Source organism: Pseudochaenichthys georgianus, chromosome 19, assembly GCF_902827115.2.
Source record: "Pseudochaenichthys georgianus chromosome 19, fPseGeo1.2, whole genome shotgun sequence".
In the NCBI taxonomy this organism is placed as follows: Eukaryota; Metazoa; Chordata; class Actinopteri; order Perciformes; family Channichthyidae; genus Pseudochaenichthys; species Pseudochaenichthys georgianus.
The window spans coordinates 9,082,912-9,096,844 of NC_047521.1; positions in this window are offsets into that span (position 1 = coordinate 9,082,912).

Sequence of the window (13,933 nt, forward strand, 5' to 3'; positions counted from 1 at the left end):
CGGGGGGGCAGAGAGGTTCAGTGGTGTACAACAGGCCCCTCACAGGCGTCACACTCATTGCCGAGAGCCATAGTGTCACAGCCGCTTTAACCTGTGGCACTTACAACAGAACATATATGGTGGGCATAGGGTAGGTATGGTTGTGACAGGTAAGGTTTGCTTATGCAATCACGCAGTGTAGCAAGTCCCTCCACTAAGCTGACCTTTTCACTACTCAGCTCTGTGCAAAGCCCCATGTACACGGCAGACATTGTGGCTTTGTGGCCGAGACACTGCTGCAGTGCTGCTTGTGATGCTGACCACAGACTTAGATTCTATAGATAGAGTTTGACTTAATAAAGGTCTCTAAACTCCCACCTCTGTTTGTTCCTCAGACAAGAAGGAGCCATTGTGTCTTCAAAGCTGAATCTAGGCATGTAGGTTGAGTTCATTAAACAAATTGTAAACTTCGTTTTATTTTTATACTTTTGAAATGATTTAAATGATTATATTTTGAGATAAGGTCTTATTGGTGCTTGTTGATGTATTTTGTATCTCACTTACTGACTTCCTGTCTATTCATTTTCTAGTTATTGCGTATAATTGTCCAAAATATTCTTCGATGTATATCATTTTTCCAAAGCAAGGCCATTTCCATGCCTGCAGTTTGAGTTGATCAAATCTAGAACAAAATAAACTTCCTTAATTATACATTTTTAATCTCTTCACAGTCACCCATGATGAAATCGTATATAATATTATTTAAAAAATCTGATTTGGAAGGCCTCGTTTGCATATCTAAATTATTTAAAAGTAAAAAAGTATATATATTCTAATCTCCTCTTACTATAAACTATCCACTCCCCACAACAACACAGACACTGTGGGTGGACCCCCCCCCCCCCCCCCCCCCACACACACACACACACGCACGAACGCACACACACACACACACACACACACACACACACACACACACACACACACACACACACACACACACACACACACACACACACACACACACACACACACACACACACACACACACACACAATATCACACATGTCTGATATTTTTACTTGTTATCTGCAATACTCACTCAAAGTAAGTCAGTGGAAGCCTCATGACTCACAGAGTTGACACTATCTTCAGTAACTGGCAGAGCCCACTCATCATCAGATCCATGATCCAGGCAGCACAGTCATCTACTGCCGTGGTCTTCGCTATAATAGGCCAGTTAGCACGGCTACAGAATGGAAATTACAGATCATTAATATCCTGTCTAGGGTTAGGGTTTCCAATCCATCCATCTTTGTATTTACTCGCAGTTTCTGTGTATAATTCTCTAATTATAATGTTGTTCCATCATCCACCTCTTTAGTATTCTTGTTATGAATCATGTGATGTGGTTTATTTGGTTGGATACTGATAAAGTAGTAGGTGAGGTTTGATTTTCAGACAGTTTTGCACTTATTTTAATTGTGTCCATTTACTGGAATCACTGGAAATTGTGGCCGGTGAAATTATTTTTTGAAGATTTGAAAGGGGGGACAAAGGGGTTTAACACGTGGCAATTTGTCCCAGGCTGGATTTGAACCCTGTTCCTCTGCACGATGTTAGGGATAGCTCTAGGGTTAGGGTTACACCAGTATATGGTTACAGTGAGCTACAGTACTAAAAGAGTGGCCTGGACAGGTTAATGTATGTTATGAAAGCTTTCAGTGCGATAGAAACAGAGTATACAACAACGCGCATGAATCATACTGTTGTATAGAGGTTGTTTACTCACCATAGTGCCAGTCATCATAACAGACACACAGTTAATTAACCATTTACAGCAATTAAACAAAAAGTTTTATATTGGCTAAAGTTATATTTGGATGTGTTTTGACAATGTGGACCAGCCAATCCCAATTCTTTATATTTTTATTTTATGATTATATCTACAGACATATTTTTCTTCCGTTTTTTAAATCTAGTTTACTTGTTGACTTCCCAGAGTTGAGCACAGGTTAAGGTTGCTCTCATTGCTCTTAGATCAGAGGGATTGTTGAATTAAAGACATTATATGAAACAAGACTGACAGGACTGACAGAGCCATCATCTTCCTTTCCCGTTGACTAATATAGGCAAAAATATTCTTATAAAATAATTGTTTTAAAGAAATCACCAGTGTGAATAGGATTCGTTTTCAAACCCTTTGGTTTGGCTGCAAATAATCATCTTTTCCAAATCTACCAAACTAAGAACTTGAACCATAAACAAAGTGTTGGGATGCCACTGCCCCCCCTTTCGAAAGTTTTTGTTTTTTATTCCACCCAGCAAACCCCTGGCTCTGGCTGTTTGGCGCCCCGGTCACTCATCCATCAACAGTGATGGAGGTGTGGTTGATGGGAGGTGGTGGCGGTGGTTGTTGGGGATGTGTGATGTGTTGTGACAGCGGGAGCCGGGGCTGGCGGGCGGTCAACATGCGGCACCATATTGCCGGGCTCCCCGGGGATGAGGGATCAGCATGCCAGCCTTGCCAAGAAGTGCTAATAGGCGCAACACGTCTTGCTTTCACACATTAAGGCAAGCGAAGGGTGACAGATCAGAGCTGTGATACTGCCGCCTGTAAGGCAAAAAAAGGGGCAACACCACCCGTTTGCCATGCAGTGCCGGCTAATGATGAAAGCCCCCCCGAGTCAAGCAATATGCCCACCAATCACAGCGTTGATATGTTCAGCAGACAGACGTAACTCCATCACCACTGCGACCTCACTCTTCACTAGAGTGATGCTCGACTCCATATTGTAACTGACAATAAAGCCAAAAGTGTTGAAACAGGATCAACACTTTTTCGAAGAAGACATTCTCACCCAAAGCAGCTGAGGTCAAGTGGGCTGCTGCGGGCTACAACACCTTTCGTCACTTCTAGAGGAACTTGGGTGTAGTCTGCTGAGTTGATGTTCACTGTGGGAAGGAAATGAGAGCTTCTGTGCACTCACTCCTGTTACTTCCACCTCAGGGGCCATATGGTTGATTTGGCAGGTTTCCTAAGCACCTGACTCCATTTGTTTGCCTCAAAGATGATTTGGAAGTGTTCGTTGGAGTAGAGAGGGATCTGAGTCAAGTTTACTGCACCAGAAAAATGCTTATTTTGTTCTTGGCTTTGATAGCAATAATGAATTGTAAGAATCACGTGGATAAGTAAAACACCGCTGCCACTAAAGTTAGATACATTCTTCTTGTTTTGAAAGCTTAGCATTGTTAGCTAAAGAATACTTTGAATACAATAAATGGGCCTGGTGTATATCTTAGATCTTACCTCTTATTAGTCTCAACACACTCAATTGTTGACTAAGGACACTCATGTTGACATGGGTGTCCGTCTTGTTTATACACTGTTTTGTTTGAATACATCTTGGTTAATTAGCATACATGAATATTTTAGACTGTAGTTTCCTACTTCCAACTGTTTTGTAGATGCTCTTTTTTCTCAAATTGATGAAAACAAAACTGACTCCATATCGAACCGTTCTTTGCCAATTTGTGTGAAAGAAATTGAGTCATTACCACAACCCCACCCCACACCAAAATCATTTTTAGCTTCACCAAAATCGTTTTGAATGACAAATTAGACAACAAGCAGTCAAAACATTGAAAGAGCTTCTACTGTAGCTCAATTATATGCAACTAAATACATTTCAGTAGGCTTGTTACAAAAGGAAACATTTTCAAATGCCTCAAACATAAAACAAATGTTCAAATTCAGCAAGGAGATCAGTAAGGGCATTTCCCTTTGCAAGCAACTTTTATTAAAATACAGGATACTATTCACTATAACCTTTACCCTAAACCTAACTCTTAATTTCTTAATTTTGTAACCCCTATGTTATTAAGCCTCCCGGGTAGATGAAATCTCCATTATTTACTCAGTTATACAGATCTTAAATCATCTTAGTTGGCAACATTTTCTGTTGGAACCATTTCTTTAGTCGAACACAGCCTTATCTTCTTTTAACCAGCACGATCTCAGCTGCTATGAGTCACCAAGCCTGCCTCTACAAATGTTATTTTTTCAGCCTGTCTTCCTACAAAAAACGACCATATAGGTCAGGGGTGTCAAACTCAAGGCCCGGGGGCCACATTCGGCCTGCGACTTCATTTTATGTGGCCCCACAAGAGCTTGCAAAGAATATAATATGTTTATTATACGGTTACATGCTACAGAAGCATGTTGCCCATAAACTACATGTCCCACAATACATCTCAAATATGACTTTTTTCTCAGAATTTGCCTTTTTTTCTTCAAAATATGCATTTTTTCATAGAATTCCTTTTTCTCAGAATTAGATTTTTATTTCAAAATGTCACTTCTATTTCTTTTTTCTCCAGAATTTTGCTTTTCTTTTTAAATCATTTTGGGACATACTAGACTTGCAATTATTTGCCCTAGACTTCTGCTTTCTACGGAGCCCTGGAGGGTTCATTGAGAGAAAAATACATAAAACGTGGCCACGCTTTAGTAACTCGTGCGCACGAGTTACTAAAGCGTGCGCACGAGTTACTAAAGCGTGGCCTCGTTTTATTTAAATTGAGGGATTCCTGTCTGTGACTCACAGAATCTGCTGCCCACAGCTGTTTTATAGAAGGAAAACATCCTTAACTTTATGAAATCTCTGTGTCGTTTATTCACAAATAACCCTCTGTAAAATCCTAAATTGTGGAATAGTTTGGGCATTAAAATGCTTTTTTATTAGATTTCTAGCGAGAAGTGTATATTGTACTTTTATAATCTACGTCCAGTGGATGTGTAGGATCTACAGTTTGATAGATATACGAAGATGATTTGAAGTCTCGCCAGGAGAACGTGTACTGTATATAGGGTAGCTTCCATGTAAAGTTAGCGTGGGTGAAAACAGTATTTCCGGTCTCGAAGTTTTCATAATAAAACCGGAAGTATTCCCCACACTGTCAAATGATTACACAGTGATATCTCCATTACTCATCCACTAAAAAACATCAGTTAATTACACAATATTGATTGGTTTAAATTGTGTACAATGCAGTGTTGTTAACCTTCGATTCGGAGAAACAAATTGTTTTTTCGGAGTTTAGACACTACAGAGTTTCTGAAGACACTACACTAACCAGAATCCCCAGCTATCGTTTGGGACTACAACATCCGCCTTGCTTTACAAACCCCGTGATTAGCCCTCATGCTCTGTGATTGGATGTTGGAGTGGCAGTGCGACAAGGTTACGCCGAGTATCAAACAGCTCTTTGAAATGGAATGGAACCACGCCAGACTATCCAAAACTGGACTTGGACGGGTCCAGCCCAGCCCTCCCCCCCCCCCCCCCCCCCCCCAGAATTACACATGCTGGCTATTGTGTGTTTCGAAACATGTTCTATGGCACGTCTCTACTTGGAATTCTAGTTTTAAAAAGATGTTTTCGTATTTCCCACAATTAGAAGTTGCCAGTATTAAACTGTATACATCCCTGGAGGTTTAGGGGATACGAAACACATTGGTGTTATCAAATTTAAAACATATAATTAATACATGGGTGAAAATTGCTTGTGTCCATAATGGGCAGCATTAATATACCCACATGACAGCTAAGGTCAGAAGAGCTTTATTTAACAGCTGGTCTTATGTCTGTGACCCCTCCTGTTGTTAATTGATAAGCCTGAAACATGCACTTGTCAAGGTTCAGATGCACATTTAGCAAATATGGCAGTAGCCATCGATCATCTTAAGATAAGATACTTTATTGATCCCAAGTTGGGAAATGTTTTTGCTACAGCAGCATGTACTACTTTGTTCTACTCCACTACAATTCAGAGGTTAACCTGGTATTTTTACTCTACTACATTTATTTTTGTTACTTTGCAGATTCTGATTAATGATGTGAAATATAAACAACCCTTAAATCAGACTTTAGTTACACCTGAGTAAAATTCAGCCTTATCAGTTTGCCTGTTAATATCTTTGGACGTCCTGCACTAAACTGTTTTATTGTAGAGATCACAACAGTATCTTCTTGATATTTTCTATTCTATATTTCTATCATTGACCCCTATTTTGTATGTAGGCTACTCTTAATATTTAAATGTTTTCATCAAATATAACTTATTCAACAACTAAATTCAATAACGTGCTTTAACCACTAGGAGGTGCGGTTTAGACCATTGGTCTAGTTAATAAAACATAATAATATCAAACATAATATGACTATTCACTTTATTGTGAGTTTAAAACAGAACGGTAAAGGAAAATACAGTTTCAGTCTCTCGATGTGAAGCTTATGCATTGTACCATGAACTTGTATAGACCTGTAACAGTCAACTGCATGAGGAGTTGGAAAGGTAGTTCAGAAAATCAGTAATATCTTTAAAACTACAAAAAAGTCCCTTTCGATCAGCTGTGCACCGTTATGGTGTAAATACAGACTATCTACTAATTGGATCAAATATAAAAGTCAGCCGAATTAGTGTTGATACTGCAAGGAGACGTATTGTGTGAAAAGAAATGGAAGATGTTGTTTAATTGTTGATATATTTATGGTCCACGTCACGTATTAAGTTTTGGCGGCATCTCTTCCAGTTTGTCAAAAGGTCTTCTGATCAGGGCTCTATAAATACATATCTAGGGCAGATATGTAATATTTAATGCAGCCGAACCGTGTATTACAATGCCGTTATGTGATGACTTTCAAAGAGAAAAGCAAGAACACTCGGAATAAAGTATTATTTTATTTTTCAAAAATGTTTTCCGATTTCACATAAACACCATATCCCGACGTGCATTGCGGCGTGATGTTAGCCTATCAAAACCTCTGAAAAAAAAAAATGTGTCTCTCAGAATCGAAAGAGAAAAACCTATGGGAAAAACACAAAAGCATTGTACACAATTTAAACCAATTAATGTCGTATAATTAACTAGGATAAACTGATGTTTTTTAGTGGATGAGTAGTGCAGATATCACTGTTAAATCATTTGATCATTGGTTTTATTATGAAAACGGCGAGACAGGAAATACTGTTTTCAACCCGTAACTTTACATGGAAGCTTGCCGCATATACACGTTCTCCTGACGAAATCTCAAATCATCTTCGTAATATCTATCAAACTATAGATCCTACATATCGACTGGACGTGGATTCTAAAAGTACAATATATACTTCTCGCTAGACATCTAATCATAAAGCGTTTTAATGGCCAAACTATCCTACAATTTAGGATTTTACAGAGAGGGTTATTTGTGAATAAACAACCCTCTGTAACGTTTGCATTCAACGGGAGCACTAGAGGCCGACAATTTTCAAACGTAATTATAGGTCGTATTAAGCGCTTGAACAAACGACATATTTGGTCGTAATAAGAGCTTAAACAATCAACCCATTTGGTCGTATGAGTTGGAGGACTTGTTGTATTTTTTCCATGTCAGTGGGACAAAGATGAACTGTCTGTGTCTTAGAGGCATTTCATGTAGGCTAGGTGGATTCCTTGCTGAAGACCCTTGTGATCGTCAGTGGCTGCCTGTTCGTGATCAAATATTAAAGTAGAATCCAGTGCTGACAGTAAAAACTGGCACCCCCACCCTAACACCAACTTTAACCTTCTTATATCCATAATGGATCATGTGTTATGGATTAGACGGTATGAATGATTTGCAATGCATGGAGACACTGCATGAAGCTTAATATTTCATACAGGATTCTAAAGGATGTCCTTGGTGTTCCAGTGCAACGCTAATGCAGAATTAGACAATTATACATGAGAATGAAATTAAAGATTTATGGAGACGGTGGTTCACCTCTGCCTCACCCTTAATGTTTGTGGGTAGACCAACCTGTGGGGTCATGGAGAGGTCACATGACTGTGAAGAATCTTTTTTTGATTTTGCTTTATCCAGTCATATCCTACTACAACATACATACATTTTCTGAACAGAATGGCTATACGTTTGTGTACAGTTTACTTGCAAAAGGATGCAGGAACAAATTAGGTTTTCTTAATTCCAATAATTTACTATAGAACAATAAATGGGCAGAAGCATGTGGACAATCTTGTCACATATAAATTGCAATTATCCAGTGTTTCACAAGGAAAAGCAAGAGATTATAGCAAAATCAGGAAAAATAAACTAGGGATGCACGATATTTTCTTTTTGCCGTCAATATTTTCTAACTCATTTTGTCCAATTGCTATTACAGGTGTACACATTTCTCTTTTTTCTAATTGCAAAGAAGATAAGTTTCTCCTGACGAGGAATTAACATATTAATATGCCTTTCTAGGAATTTGTGGTTTGCCCTGTCATGCTCCATACAAACAATGGTTTTCCGAGTTTGTTTTGGAAGAACTTGATTGTCCTGCAATTGTCCTACTGTAACTCTGTCCAACAACTTTGGGATTAATTGAACCAGACCTGATGACCACAGATTACCTATGTTTACCTATGTTTTGAGTGTGTCGAGGAAGTCACGCAGCGTCAGAAAATAAAACCCTCTCTCTAAAAACGGGGCTACAACGGAGCTGATCCAGATTTGCATCCGATATGACGTAATATCTGAAATGTGGACCCACGGCCCTATCAGAAACGTTGCTATCAGAAACAATGCCCGACTGTTTTGGACGTAATATGGTCGGTGCATGTTTACATTAGCATCGCTAACACTCAGAGCTAACCTGTACTGGAGAGCATGTGTGTGAAGAAGCAGGAAATAAAAAGGAACTCACCTTGTGGTATAACCCGCAAGAGAGAAAGCCTTTGAGCTCCATACTGTTTCAGAAATAATCCTTGATAATCCATGATATGGAGTGTCATCACCGCAGTAGTATGCCGGTAGAATCTCCCGCTTGAGCTCAGCCCCCTCCTCTTTTTTTTATCAATATTTTTTTTTTTAAAGCTTTATACCCCAAATCGGCACTTTTGAAACAGGAAGTGAAATAGAGGGATATGAGGCATGGCTAGAATGGGTGATCATAGACATGGTTTTTAATATATTTGTATATATCTGAGACCTATGCTATTGCCTAAGAATAGCATGATAGGTGACCTTTTACATCTAGTGGAATGATTAGAACCAGATAGGCAGAAGATTAATACCAATTGATTTGGTATGAGCTGTTTGTAACCACATAGTTGTAATGTTCGGGCATCTTCAGAACTTTGGCCATTGACAGTTGGTTATAACATACTCAAAGTTCCATATACTGCAAGAAACAAGGAGCCACAACTCAAAACTGCACTGGAGTCCATCTTTCATCCTATACTTTAACTCATTATAGTAATGATGTTGAAACAGACATTCTACTATTGTAGAGGGGTAACGGAAAATGATAGCTATGTACTGTAGGGTTACCTATTATATTAAGAAGAAAAAAGGTTGCAGCATGACCTGTTTGAGATGATTTGTCTTACCTGACATGGCAACACCCTGCTATTGGACTGATAAAGTGTACAGTCCTTAACTGGTCATAACATACTTTCAGCTAATTGTTATTCTCTGTTATTCCCCCATAACACCTTGATATAAACTTGACTGGCAATATTTTACTCTTGCCTGTAAACCTCTCCATCCATTCTTCCAGCGCTCCCGATTGACGCCTGCAGTCCCTGGGGCCACGCTGTGCTTGCTGAAGCGCTGTGTTGTGAGCGAGTGCACTGCCCGCCATCAATATGGGTGAGTTACAGAGGTCAGCGGTTCAAACGCAGTTCACCGCTCCACGCCGTCACTAGCTGCAGATTACTTGTGTTGGAGTGTTAGATCGTGTAAACGACATGTGTGTGTGTGCGTGTGTGTGTGTCATTGCAGCCTACTCTATGTATTTATTTGGCTCGCGTGTTTACATAATCAGCCACAGCACTGAGGATGTCGATCTCTGGCCTGGGCCTTCTACCAGCCGTTATAATGAAGAACATGTTGTCAGTGGGGCATGTGGGACAACCAGCACTGATTCCTACTGTGTGTGTGTGTGTGTGTGTGTGTGTGCGTGTGCGTGTGCGTGTGCGTGTGTGTGTGTGTGCAGCTGCATTACTGTGTACAGCATATTAAAATGTCACACAACAATCAATGATAGACAGTAGTCATCTTGTTTGATCTTTCAGTGAATATCTTTTGCACATCTATGTGACACATCTACCAACATGGATTGGTCCGTTCCGGTTGGTGCACATACTATTGAACGTTTGGAGCATTTCTACCTAAAGTAGGTTTGTTTGGAAGCTGTTGGTGTCCAGCTTGGACAGGATTTCCTTGACATTAAATGGTAACTCTGACCACTTCCTATCCTATGTCTTCTTATTTCATTAATTATTTGATACAAATTAATTATCTGTAATCAGAGATCAAAAGTTTGCCGGTAATTGCTGCAATCCAAAGTCTTGCTGCTACTGTTTAGTGTTTACTTCCATTGTGCAATGTTTTCTGTTGATAATGCATCCTTGATGCCAATGGGTGGAACAGGTGGAAACGTGGACTGGTCTACACCAACGATCCAAGAATCTTGAACTGAACTGGTACAAGAACCAGAGCTATAATTTAGTGTAAAAGGTGAATTCATCCACTAGTACTAATGCTTGCCAATTCTGGAAACGCCTTTTTATGTGAATGTGTTAAAAAAAGATCTGCATCCACACTTTTATTTAGACAACAGGAAAAGCTGACTTTTCTTTTTTAATTTTTTTGTCTAATTTTCGCCAACCAACAACAAAATTGCGCTCAATATTCAGTGGGTAAGGATGGGTAAGGCTGCTTGAGCCACTTTTCTCTGCAGAGTCTCAGCTGGTTTTACTTCCGTTCTGGCTTTCCTTCTTTCATCACCTATACTCTGTTTTAATACAAACCGATTCAAAATTAAATTGATAGAAAGTTGGCCTCTTAACTATACTTCAGTGCAGTCTCTGGCCATGTTTTCCCCATACAAACCTTTAAGAAAAAGCCATGGTTTTGAGATCTATTCACTGTACATGAGACTTGGTTATAGAGTCTGCTGTAGTGTGAAGGGAAGTAGAGTAAAGGCTCTGTGGTTTATGTGGTTTGTGTGGCCATCTAGTGGGCTGCTAGAAACACTTCCCCCAGGGAAACTTATCAGGGGACGAAAAATGTTACTATTGACCTGCAAAGAAAAAAACAAACGTAACAGAGAGAATAAAACGTTACAGAGAGAATACATTAAAAAAAATCGGGAATAGTTCTGTTAGAACCAAACATTTGATCACAACTAAAATCACTTTAGAAATCAATACATATATTCCCTAACATTTTCATACAGTATAATATATTAAACATATAACAACATATTACAATTACTTGAGTAGATTCAAGATGGTCCGCTGTTAAACTATGTTATGAGTAAGGCTTCTAGTCTGGTTTGAGTGAAAATCTAATTATGCAAAATAGAAGGGCAACTTCCTTAATGGCTGTCAGCATATTTAACTCTTGCATGACTTAGGTTATGTTTTGTAACACATCTGTTAAACATTAAACTCCCATTGTGAAAATAGTACGGTTAAACCCCCTGCTAAGTGATGTAGTTAAACTTATAATGCCACTACTTTCTGTAAGATGTACAGTATATTAATGTTGTCATTGAGAAACTGGCATTAGTTTTTTTAATTGCTGATGTCAAGTTTCACAAGAACGAACCCTTCATTTTCAATTTACCTGCCCTGATTTTGCAACACTCAAAATCCAAAGTCACAATTACATTTCCAGTACTTTTATTCAAAATGTCGACAGCTTTGAGAAAAGAAGAAATCTATTCAAAGAAAGCAGTAGTCAAAGTTGTACATCAGTTTAAAAAGGAATAATAAAGTACAAAAAGCGTAAATGGTCTTGTAATAATTTATAATTAAACTAAAACTATTAATATTTACTTGTTTATACTATTGGGCGACTGTGGCTGCGAGGGAGTGCAGTCGTCTTTCAACCAGAAGGTTGTGGGATCGACCCCAGCCCGTGCAGTCAACATGTCGATGTATCCTTGAGCAAGATACTTAACCCTGAGTTGCTCCCGATGGCATGGCCAACGGTGTGTGAATGTGTATGTATGTTAGTGCATGTCCTAACATACACTACTCAGTATGAATGGGTGAACGACATGTAGTATGTAAAGCGCTTTGAGGGGTCTTAAAGACTGGATAAAGCGCTATATAAGAACAGTCCATTTACCATTTACCATTTATTGGCAACATGACACATTGTGTTGATTGACAACAACAAAAAATTCCTCAACATTAACCACATCTGTTTTTATCGCACATACACAAACATTATTTCTGTGAACAAATAAAACCACAATAAACAATATAAATCAAACTTGAATGCGGCAAGCAGTTTTATTATAAAATCTTTTGTGCGGATCATTTTATGGTATATTGACATAATTATTGATGAGTTATTGCAAGTGACAGGAGTGTATTTAAGCATTCTTTTGTCTGCATGTGAATTATGTGGATAACACATATTGCCAACAGCAACAGACGAGAAGAAACACGGTAAGGTTTATTGGAAACACCGAAATTACAAAAAAAAGTGACTTCTAAGAAATTGGTGTGTTTGCGCATTTAGGATGATGCAAGCGTTTTGGTGTGTGTTTTGTTTTTGTGTCGGTACAGAAATGTTGTTTTTGATCAGTGAACAGCAGTGCTGCTTTTCATCCCTTAGTGAGTTCTTGTGGTTTTTCTCTGTTTGTTTCTGCGTAGCTTAGTGCTGCCTCTGTAACTTCTCATATACCTAAGTCTACAATGTTTTGTGGTTTTGTGGCCCGGATGGGTGGGTGCATTTTAAGTTAAGTTAGCGGCATAGAGCTTTTAAAGATGTAGGAAACTAGCTTTGTAAGAATCTTGGTCGCTGAGGGAGGTAAACAAAATGACCTTGACTTCACACAAAGCGGGTCTGGGCCTTTTGTTCTGTGGCTCGTTTGTATAAGCAAACCAAGATCATTTTTCTTTTACATTTTCTTCATATTTATGACCCAAGACATGTCAATACATCTATTCCTAAGTCATGTTGCCTCACGCACTATGTGTGTAGATCACAAAACAACAAACAGTCCATCGATCGTTTTTAGCTGTATATTAATTACTTAAGGTTATTCATGACAGTAACATCATGTTCTTACACCTTTTTTGGGAGTTTCAGCGCGTTTAAACACCGTTGAATGAAGTAGATGCCAAGGTTTAATTTATAAAAACTATAACATATCAATTATAGTGATTCATTAATGAATAGTTGTACAGCTTTTTGTGTTTAAGGGAGCTATCAACCCTGCTGTTCTTAATTTAGACATTGATTAATAAAATAAGGCTTAGCAATCCATTAGATGGTATCTTTCATTATTAATTATAATTTTATATATGTATTTTCCATATGTTGACGCTAGTGAAACATGGAAATACAACAATTAAACTAAACAAAGAATAGGGTACAGAATCATCATCTTTATTTTACATTATTTGGTACCACTTTACAATAAGACTACCCTTATAAAAGGGTTTACTAATAGTTTGTAATTAATTAATTAGGTTGTGAACACTGTGAACAAGACATAAGTCATTAATAAGCTTTTATAAGACATGAGATAAACAGGGCAACTGTGACCGGTTGCTTGCCAAATAGTAAGCCCACATTTATCTGTAATGCTAAGCCTTATTAGAAATAACTCATTAATAAATGGGAATGTGTTTCACACTTTACAATAAGCTTCCCTTTTGGCAGTTATAAATGTTAGTAACTCATAAATAAATGGTCATAAAGAGATGCCAAGAAACATCAAGATGGAAGGGGGGGGGGGGAAATCAACTCAGTGGACAACAGATACCAAGGATGCTGGCTGATGAAGAAGACGAAGTAAGCTAGGTAGCCAATATAAGGCTTAGTCATCTTGCCAAATAGTGAGCCTGTGTTGATGTATGAAAACTGTTAGAACTGGTTTATAAATGGTTCTTAATGAT